Below are 11,014 nucleotides of genomic sequence, written 5' to 3'. Positions count from 1 at the left end.
TAATGTGCAGATGATGCCTGGGTACATAAAGTTAGTTTGAATGAGGGTGATTCTGTAATGAATAGGCAGCCAATGTAGTGTCTGACACAGACCGGCAGCATAGCTGTAGCATCCAGACTGATAGTCACTGGTCGCTGCATTCAGAATAGATTGTAGAGGGGAGAGTTTAATAAGGGGAAGACCGATTAGTAAGGAGTTACAGTAGTCAAGGCAAGAGTAAATCAGAGCAACAATAAGTGACTTTAGTGTATCTCTGGTAAGGAAAGTGCATTTTCTGGAGATGTTTTTGAGGTGGAGATGACACGAGCGTGTGACTGATTGGATATGGGGAGTGAAGGAAAGGTCTGAGTCAAACACAACCCCGAGACAGCGGGTATGCTTTCTAAGAGTTATAGTAAGGCCGGAGACTGCAATGGATATATCAGAAACAGATCTATTAGATGGTGTAAACAGTAGTAGTTCAGTTTTTGAGAGATTCAGTTATAGGTTATGGATGATAGATGACAACCAGCTACAGGAAGGGTCTATGATCTGCTCTGGAAATCAAACTATATAGTACAAGTATAGAATAGAACTGAACTGAGCTAGGCTGACACCATGCAAAGGCAAAGTGGTTTATGAGTGTTGTGCCAAAGTGAGGACAACTTACAAAAGTACTTTCTGCACATTTTTAATATCCTGGAGATGCTGAAGCATTATTCTCTCCCTTTTTATTATACGTGAAACATTATATGATGTAAGGCTCTCCACCTGTTATTGCATATTAAGCAGACAGGGTCACTCACTATGTGTAGGTCTATGTGATGGGGACATAATGTTATACTTATATTATTCAATTGCTCATACTAAAGTAAATTGAAGCCCACAGGGTGATGATTATCTCTGTACTTTCCCTTAGTTATGGATAATGTATCTGTAATGCATTTGACCTCTGCTACCACTTGCATAGTAGATGTTTGCATTTTTTCAGTGCTATACGTGCAATACTTTTTACTCAATTGCACATTCAATCCTTAGTCCTTAGTAGTCAGTATGATACATTACATCTATATATATTTGTCTAACTTAATTAATATCCTACACCTTGAATGCTTCCCACCTAAACCCTTACATAAATCTTTCCGTCTTCCACAAGACAGCTAGATACCAGATCTTCCAGTGAGGAATACATTCACAACATCAGACACAGGAAATGAATAGGTCCCATTTCTTATTTACTTGTTAATTATAAATCCATGGCTAGCTTTACCAACATAATACAAGTCTACAAATTGAAAATAAACAAATGAAATTTATTCCTTTGATGCTGGGTTTAGTAATATGCTTTTACCAGGATTTATGAACTGTTGAGATTTTTTAATAGGCAACAAAGCTCCAAGAAAACATACTGTTTATATTCTAGAAAACATTATGATTCAGCACATTCAATTTTACTGAACAGCAGTACTGTACTTGCCTCTGCACTGCAATTAACTAGCCAATTCATATACTACATCTACAGACACGTGAAGGGTGTCCTACAAAGAACATTTGTTACTGCGCTCCTTAGATATTCATCAGCTGCATACATATTGAATAGAGCAGCAGGGTGCATACATGACTACTGCTCTATGACTATAGTTGTACAGTGAGGAGGAATGAAGGGCTTTAGACCCCAGTTATAGAAAGTAGAGATCAGTGAACCTCTCAAGATATTTTTTGTGAATATTTGCCCAATGGAGGTGTGGAAGCGGAGGCCCAGGGAGATGCATAATAAACACTTATGCTCACCTCATCTAACCGCTCCTGAGCTCCCTTGGGCTGTCTGTTGGTCCCTCGATGTCCTATTGTGGCCTCTTGGTGGAGAGAGATATTGGCTAAGGGGTCAATCCTATAGTAGCGGGGCCAACCTTCATGGTCCCGCGAACTGCGGTTTTAACCGCATATCTTGTATTGATAGAACACTGCTCTGAATGTACCGCCTGATGAACTATTAATAGGGAAATGCATCGAGGGTTCTATTGAATTTACTAATAGCTAGGTGTGGGATACAGGAACAATATCGCCTGGGGGAGATCCACTAAGGCATGAACCATCAGTATTGTTGGATTGACACGGTTCAGGGCTATATAACAAACATTGGGAACAACCCCTTAGCCAATATCTCTCTCCACCTAGCGAATTGTGTGAGCAGACATTAGTATTTGGATTGCACGAATGATCTGGTAACATTATGGCATTACCCTACATGGCTACAGTTATTAGGTGAAATCAAACAGGAGGTTATCGGGAAGAACCTGCATTTGGGGACTGGTGTTTGCACTGTAAGTTTAAAGCTTTTTTGAGCCAAAGACAAGAGTGACTTGAAAAGGAATGGAAAATATAAAGGAAAGCGCTTAGACATTTCCCTTCTCTTAAATTCACTACTGACTTTGGCTCAAAAAAAATGCAGCAAAATCTGGGGGCGTTAGCCTAAAGGAGAGATTTTAAGGCTAAAGCCCCACATTGCAAAAACACAGAGTTTTGCCGCTGCAGAAACGCTGTGGCAAAAAATGTTGCATTTTACAGTACCTGCCAACTGAAAGAGATTCTGACTAATCCCATTCACACATTACAGAAACAAATCCTACTGTCGAAAAGCTGGGTTTTTAAAAGCATCTGTGTTATTGAGAACCATGCATGTCAATTATATCAGTGGCATTTTCCCTATAGGTCTAATAAGGGAAGAAAATCCATGAGAAAAATTCAGCAAAAAAGCTGCAGAAAAAAATGCTTTGTTTTTTCCCCGCATCATTTTTCAGCTCTGTTTTGGTAAGTAGGGTCTTAGCCTTAAAGATGTTTTATGTTTTCTTTTGTTTTTTTTAAAGAGTTGACATGCCTTGATCCATTATTGTTTTAAGATAACCCCTTTAAGGAGCCCTATGTTAGGGACTTCTAAAAAGCATCTGGAAACGGGCAGTCATATTAAGTAACACATTCGGACCTTTGGCATCTCTATTCATAATCAAGCCACAGCCATTTTTCGATTTTCTTATGAGGACTTAATGTTTGCGGGACAAATTTTTCTTTATAATGCCGCCATTAATTATTCTGTATAATGTACTGGGAGGCTGGAAAAAATCAGAATGCGGTGGATTTATAGAAAAAGTGCATTTGTGGGACTTACTTACGCACTTTGTTTGCTGGCGTTCTCTCTGCAGCCAAAATGACGTGTTATCTTTATTCTATGTTTCAGTATGATTCCAAATTCATATGGTTTTACTTACATTTTAACCCCTAACAAAAATCCAAGAATGTGCCAATTTTTTTAAAAAAAGTTGCCATATTCTGTCACCTGTAACTTTTTTATACTTCCGTGTACGGGGATGCATAGTGCGTCTATTTTTTTTTTTTGCGGGGCCGGGTGTACTTTTCAGTTCTACCATTTTGTGGAATTGCTAATGCTTCGATTACTTTTTATTTAAATTTTTATCAGAGACAAAACAGTGAAAAAACAGCAGTTTGGCACATTTGATTTTTTTTTTTTCCCGCTACGGCATATACTGTACAGGCAAAATATTTTTGTTCTGCTTTTTAGGAAACAGAAAGTCTTAGCCTATTATATGGCCTAATAGACAGTGTCACAACTACAGAATAAGTAGGATTTTATTAATATAAATAACATGGAGAAATTTTAAAAACTTCACTAAAAATTATTTAAAGATATGTTTAATATAAAATTTGATTTAAAAAATATTAATTTTCTGGTGACATATTTCCTTTATCCCCCTCCCGACATCCCAGTATCCCTGTGTTCAAAAATGCCAGTCTACAAACTTATAAAAATATACATTTGAATAAAAAGTGATCAAAGCAATAGACATTCCCCAAAATGGTATAATTAAAAGTACACCCGGCCTTGCAAAAAATGCCTTGCACATTCCTGTATACAGAAATGTCAAAATATGGCAACTTTAAGAATTTTTTTGTTTTGTGAAGTATTGGATTTTTGTTAAGGGGTTGAAATGGAAATAAAACCATATAAATTTGGTATCTCTAGAATTGTAAGGAAACATAGAATACAGATGACATGTCATTTTGTCTGCAGAGTGTACACTGTAAAAATGAAACCCGTAAGAGTGAGTTCACACTGAGTATACGCCAGCTTATTCTGAACGTAAAACACCTTCAGAATCAGCGCGTATAAAGCAAATCCCATTCATTTCAATGGGAGCCGGCATACGAGCGCTCCCCATAGAAATGAATGGGCTGCTTTTTTCACTACGAGCACTCCCATTGAAGTGAATGGGAAGTGCCCGCGTGTACGGCTCAGCATGAGAAGAGCTAGCCGTACACGCAAGCACTTTCCATTCACTTAAATGGGAGTGCTCGTAGTGAAAAAAGCAGCCCATTCATTTCTATGGGGAGCGCTTGTATACCGGCTCCCATAGAAATGAATGGGAACTGCTTTATACGCCGCTGATTCTGAACGTGTTTTACGTTCAGAATAAGCTGGCGTATACTCAGTGTGAACTCACCCTCAGAACATCACACAAATGCACTTTTTCTTCAATTCCACCCCATTCTGAATTGTGTTCCAGCTTCCAAGTACATTGTACAGAGTAATAAATAGAACCATTATGAAGAACAATTTCTCCCACAAACATTAAGCCCTCATATGCTTTTTTTAATTTTTTTATGTAGATTGTGAGCCCCATATAGGGATCACAATGTACATTTTTTTCCTATCAGTATGTCTTCGTAGAATGGGAGAAAATCCACGCAAACACGGGAAGAACATACAAACTTCTTGCAGATGTTGTTCCTGGTGTGATTCGAACCCAAGACTCCAGCGCTGCAAGGCTGCAGTGCTAACCACTGAGCCCCCTCCCTCATATGCTTTTGTTAACTGAAAAATAAAAAAATAAAAAGTAATGGAGTTTGGAAGGCGAGGAGTCAAAAACGAGAATCGAAAAATGTGGAGTGGCTGTTAATACACATATTTCCTGAAATTGCCTGTTATACTAATGCAATAATGTTAAATATATTATGAGGTTTGAAGAGGTCAATACAGGAGAGGAACTGAATTCAAGGTCCTGCATAGTAAGTGTTGGAAAAGTGAAGTGACTCAAGAATCTGTGCGTTCAATGGCATTGTATATAAAAGCTTTCCATAGTGTATATTGGTATTAAATATTACAGTAAGTTTCATCAGAATATATACTGAATTAATTCTACATCACAGATGCAGTCACCTGTGCTGAATTAAATAATTGATGCTAAAGGTGCTTAACATTAATTATTTAATTCATTCAGGTTATTGCATTTGGGAAATCAGCAGAAAAGATGGAAGCAGATTGTTTCCTTACAGTAAAAATGGGTCACGATGGAACGCGTGTAATTAAAGGATTGCTGAGCCGTCGTTTTCTTCTTGCCCTTTTTTTTTTGGTAAAACCTCAAATGAAGCGAAAAATACATAATTCTATCTAATTCATAGAATTTCTACTCTTCTAATTGTTAGGGTATCAGTGGAATATGTAAAGTAAATTGATTGCGTGGTCAATAAAAAAAAAAAAAAAACTTGACTTAATTCTGTTATATCTTGCGTCTATACTATAAGTATGTAAACGTATTTACATACGTACATACATATCTACGTATTTACATACCTATGTATTTACATATTTACATATTTATTTACATTAATTTACATATTTACATATGTGTTTACAGTATATATATGTATTTACATACACACATAGAATTTTTTGTTAGAATACTTTCGAAATATTATCAGGGATTTTTTTTTTATATATTTGACATTGATGCCATTTCAGTATAAAAAACCTAGGTGACCTTGACAGGTCTTTAATATGTGACAAATGAGGACCCGAAGGGAATCATCCTTGTCAGGGGCGCTTAGAATTTCATAAGCAAGGCGACCCTAGCAATTGACCACAATAATTGAAAAAGCAAATATCAAGGTCAATGGTGATTGTCAGCCATCAGATCTTCACGTAACCTGAAGCCTATGTTTGACCTGAATACCTGAACAGCAAAGTTTCACCATTGTGTTCAATTGGATGGAAGTGTCGGGAATACATTAACTTGTAATACATTTACAACTCAATTACCATCACTTCTTCTGCTAAGTATGTCTTTTTAGCCCATCAGTTTTCTTTGTGTATTTGCTTGTAGTGCTAACATTGACTGACAAAGGCATATAAAGGAATAATTGTATATAGGAAAATGTACAGGTGTGCTATTCATTATCTCGATGCTATACATGGAGAGTGGCTTCATCCCAGTGTAATGACTATAAGAGGATGATTACTTATCTAACTCTTAGATCCTAATAGTAATCACACTACTTAAACATTTCATTCACTTTCATTCCAAAGCTTTGATTGCATATTTTCTAGTATCCAATTAAAGAATGCCTTGAAATGTGTCTGTTTCAATAGCAAGGTAAAATAAGTGTTACATATTAAATTTAGACAAGAACAAAACATTAAAATTATATGTTTTTAAATACTTTTATATGTCAGAGCAGAAACTTTAGATAATATAAATTTATTGTATACATTCACTTATCGGTCATGCAAGCTCTCACCTAAATGTATTTCGTTTCTGGGGATAATATCACTCCTTAAGGAGAGAGCACCTTTACAGGTGTATGGAGACTTACAAAGCCATTTTCACTCCACTGGGGGATTATGGGAAAAATATGTAAAACTGTTTACATATTTTTTCCATAATCCCCCAGTGCAGCGAAAATGGCTTTGGAAGTCTCCATACGCCTGTAAAGGTGCTCTCTCCTTAAGGAGTGATATTATCCCCAGAACCTGGTCTAGAAGCCTCTCATTTCTGCCAAATCAGTTTTCCCTACACTGTGCTGAAGAGATCCAATCAGATCGAAACAGGGCTGTCCACAGCTGGGACTCTGTTCCTTTTGGAATAGATTTACTGGTTTGGCTAAACCTCGCATCATAGCAATAGGCTTATTGATAAAGTCATGCATGATGTTTAAGAGGGCCACCCCTAGAGAGCAGCAAGCAGAGGCATGGTCTTTTCTATTTACATCTTGGAAGACAGATTTGCATAATTTTTCCTAAATGTACTTAGTTGATATGAATACAGTCTTTATTCAGCTGGCTAGAATATGACGTGACTATATTATGCAGTCACTTGTAGTTCTTGTATTACTAGAGAGCGTAGTATGGGATAACTATACAGTATGTACAAGTTTATAGTGTTTTATAGTGGTTTGGTTTTTATGTAACAATTTTTGAAGTATATATAATTCAGTGAGTATTTAATTATTTACTCGTTGTTTTTATCTGGAAATTCAGGGGAACCTTCTCTTCCATTAAGTCATGTGATATTATTCTTAGCAGCTAGGCATAATAAACTGTCTTTCTGACTCTCAAAAAGTCCCAATCTCACTTCCTGTATGACAAATCTGTGTGGGCTGTCCAAACGACACATAGATACTGTTGGGGATTGAACAGGCTCCTGACACACACAGTTATAATAAACAAGATGACAGGTCAGCCTTTCTAACTGCGTACATATAGTCTTTTAGATATCTTAGAATTATCTATAGAGAAGGCTAATTAATTACACTATCCCCAGCAGGCAGAGATAGCACTGTCTCTAGATATCTAAGATGATGTGCTGAGATGTCATGGATTTGACTACAAAGCTCAAAGAAAGAGAAATCAAGTTCAATGTGTCTGATTTATGAAGAGGAGTGGCTGAATTGAAGAGAAATTAGTACAATATATATTGTGAGAAGATGACAGACAGAGTGCTGGAGTCCCGCTATATCAGCCCCATGTTTCTGACATATGTGTGGTCCAGTGTGAGTCTTGAATAAGCCTCCGCCCCAGGTGTGGGTCCTGGGCTCGTTACTGGGCCTTAAAAGGCAACAGAGCCTGCACTTCAGGGCAGATCCTAGGAGCGAGAGGAGGCGCCTTGGTCTGTCCTGAAATACAGTCTGGTAAGACTGTACTGTGCTACTTTGTTTGTTCGTGTGGTTGGTAATAAGCCTCATGTATCGTTAGTTCTTTACTGTTTAGTTATTGCTCAGATGAGCAGGGTTTTGTTTGATGTTATGGCTGTATTTTATTTTGCTTATTCTGTGCCTGACGTGAAGGTTTATTTATTTTTGCTGTTTTTCCAAATAAACTTGTGTGCCCCCAAAATCGTGTTGCTGTCTCTAAGGGCGGGTTCACACCTGCGCCCGTGTCCACTTTAGGCAATCCTGCTGGGTTTCCGTCTTCTGACCCAAGAAACTGGACAGGGGACGGAAACTCGGCAGTCAGTTTTCAAACCCATTCGCTTGAATGGGTTTGCAAAGTGACCGCCCGTGAGCGTTTTGTGCCTGTCATTGTCGAAACCATTTTTTTTTTTTAACCGGACACAAAGTCCTGCATGTCCAACTTTGTATTCGGTTAAAAAAACTATTTTGCCACAGGCAGGCACAAAGACGCTCACAGGTGGTCACTTTGTAAACCCATTCAAGTGAATGGGTTTGAAAACTGACTGCTGGGTTTCCGTCCCCTGTCCAGTTACTCGGAGCAAAAGACGGAAATCCAGCAGGATTGCCTAAAGCGGACACGGGCACAGGTGTGAACCCGCCCTAACTGGTTGGGTCCACAATATTGCTGCTACCAAGCTACCTTCCCCACTATAGAGTGTGTAAAGCAGTAATCAAAGCAAAAGGTGGCTATTTTGAAGAATCTAGAATATAAGACAGATTTTCAGTTGTTTCACACTTTTTTGTTAAGTATATAATTCCACATGTGTTACTTCATAGTTTTGATGCCTTCAGTGTGAATCTACAATTTTCATAGTCATGAAAATACAGAAAACTCTTTGAATGAGAAGGTGTGTCCAAACTTTTGGTCTGCACTGGCAATCCGGTAAGGGGTACAGGAATGGAAAAATGGGTTCTCGCTGGGCTGCTTCTTTAAATCATGAGTTTTAATAATTCTATTTATTTTCCTGTGTGTTAGATTTATAATAATATAATAATAATAATAAATTTTATTTATATAGCGCCAACATATTCCGCAGCGCTGTACAATTTGTAGGGTTCAGATACAGACAGATACAAAACAAAGAACGTCATTTCACACAATGGGACTGAGGGCCCTGCTCACAAGAGCTTACAATCTATGGGGTAGAGGGGATGACACAAGAGGTAGGAGGGGCGGCATTGCTTATACAGTGTTCAGACAATTTTGTAATAGAGGTTGTAGCTATTACACAAACAAAGTTTTATGGGCCGTCACTAGTAGTGTCCTTTAACATGTGGATAGAGCATGGACAAATATGTTAGGCTGAAAAGGCATCAAGAAGGGTTTGCATTAGGAATTGTGATAGGCCTGTCTGAAAAAATGCGTCTTTAGTTTGCGTTTGAAACTGTAGAAGTTGGGAGTTAATCTTATTGTCCGGGGTAGAGCATTCCAGAGAAGTGGTGCAGCTCGGGAGAAGTCTTGTATACGAGCGTGGGAGGTTCTGATAATAGAGGATGTAAGTGTTAGGTCATTGAGTGAGCGGAGAACACGGGTTGGGCGGTAGACAGAGATGAGGGAGGAAATGTAGGGAGGTGCGGCATTATGGAGAGCCTGGTGGATGAGGGTGATAACTTTATATTTTATTCTATATTGAATGGGCAGCCAATGTAGCGACTGGCACAGACCAGAGGCATCGCTGTAGCGTCTAGCCTGATAGATGAGCCTGGCCGCTGCATTCAGAATAGATTGTAGAGGGGAGAGTTTAGTGAGGGGAAGACCGATTAGTAAGGAGTTACAGTAGTCAAGGAGAGAATGAATCAGAGAGACAATAAGTGTCTTTAGTGTATCTCTGGTGAGGAAAGGACGTATTCTGGAGATGTTTTTGAGGTGGAGGTGACATGAACGTGCGAGTGATTCAATATGAGGGGTGAAAGAAAGGTCTGCGTCAAATATGACGCCAAATGTAGCTAAGCATTTATAATTTCATAGGAAGTCTGTAAAAAGGGGACTTTGGGCCGGTTTCAGTAATGAAGCTATTTATTGCCTCTATGATATTTTGGAGCTGGAAGAGCTTCTTCATCTTATTGTGATAATAACTATGATGAGTCTACAGATCTCAATAAAGGCAGCTAATCCACTCATATTAGCTTCTAATCACAAGACTTATGTAACTGATACTATTCATCATATATTTTGTGTTTTCATTTTTCTGCAGAATTTTTATTCATGAAATTTGACCTTAATGAGAGGCAGGAAAACAAGATTGCGGCTGCCATTAAGGACTCTCTGTGTTGCCAACTCCGTCAAACATTGAGGAATATATTGGCATTATGTATGCAATAGAAAAAAGATCCTGTGAAAAAAATGAGAAAAAGAATATAACTTGTATACAACATGTGGATCATTTGATGGATCCTGCTCATTTGGGAATCTGACTGATGTCAAAGTCGATCATATTGACATTCTTAAAGCTCTGTTGTTATTATTTTTTTCCCATGAGGTTGATGGTGAAAGTTATTAAAATGGATGTTAACCGTTGTTATCCTGTCATCAGTTATTATGCATGGTGAAATAAGACATACCATGAAAAATGCCAGTGTGAACAAGGTTTTAATATATTTATGTGTGCTTTGGGAATATCTGGTATACTGAATTTAGGAAGGTTTGGCCTAGTGACTTAGGGGTCATTCACACTACCGTTAGTAGTGTCCAGTGCTAGCTTCCATTACAAATGGTCAACAAAGCACAATAATAGATCCGTCATAAATTTATTAAATTCCTATTCATTTCAATGGGATTTGATCTGTTGTCCGTTGGTATAAGTTATTACAAAATCTGTCACATTTCACATTTTTTTTAAAGGACATAAAACTGGGTACAGGAATTTTTGTGCCCATTCTAAGTAATAGACTTGTGATGAATGTTAAGCGTCCATTATTTTTTAATATTAATGTTATATTATTAAAAAGTCTAAAAACGGACAATAACAGACACTAACTGATTAGGGTTGAGCGATAGTGTTCGGAAAAGATC

This window comes from Leptodactylus fuscus, chromosome 8, assembly GCF_031893055.1.
Source record: "Leptodactylus fuscus isolate aLepFus1 chromosome 8, aLepFus1.hap2, whole genome shotgun sequence".
Taxonomy (NCBI): domain Eukaryota; kingdom Metazoa; phylum Chordata; class Amphibia; order Anura; family Leptodactylidae; genus Leptodactylus; species Leptodactylus fuscus.
The sequence above is the reverse complement of the archived record's forward strand: the minus strand, read 5'-3'. Positions refer to the sequence as shown.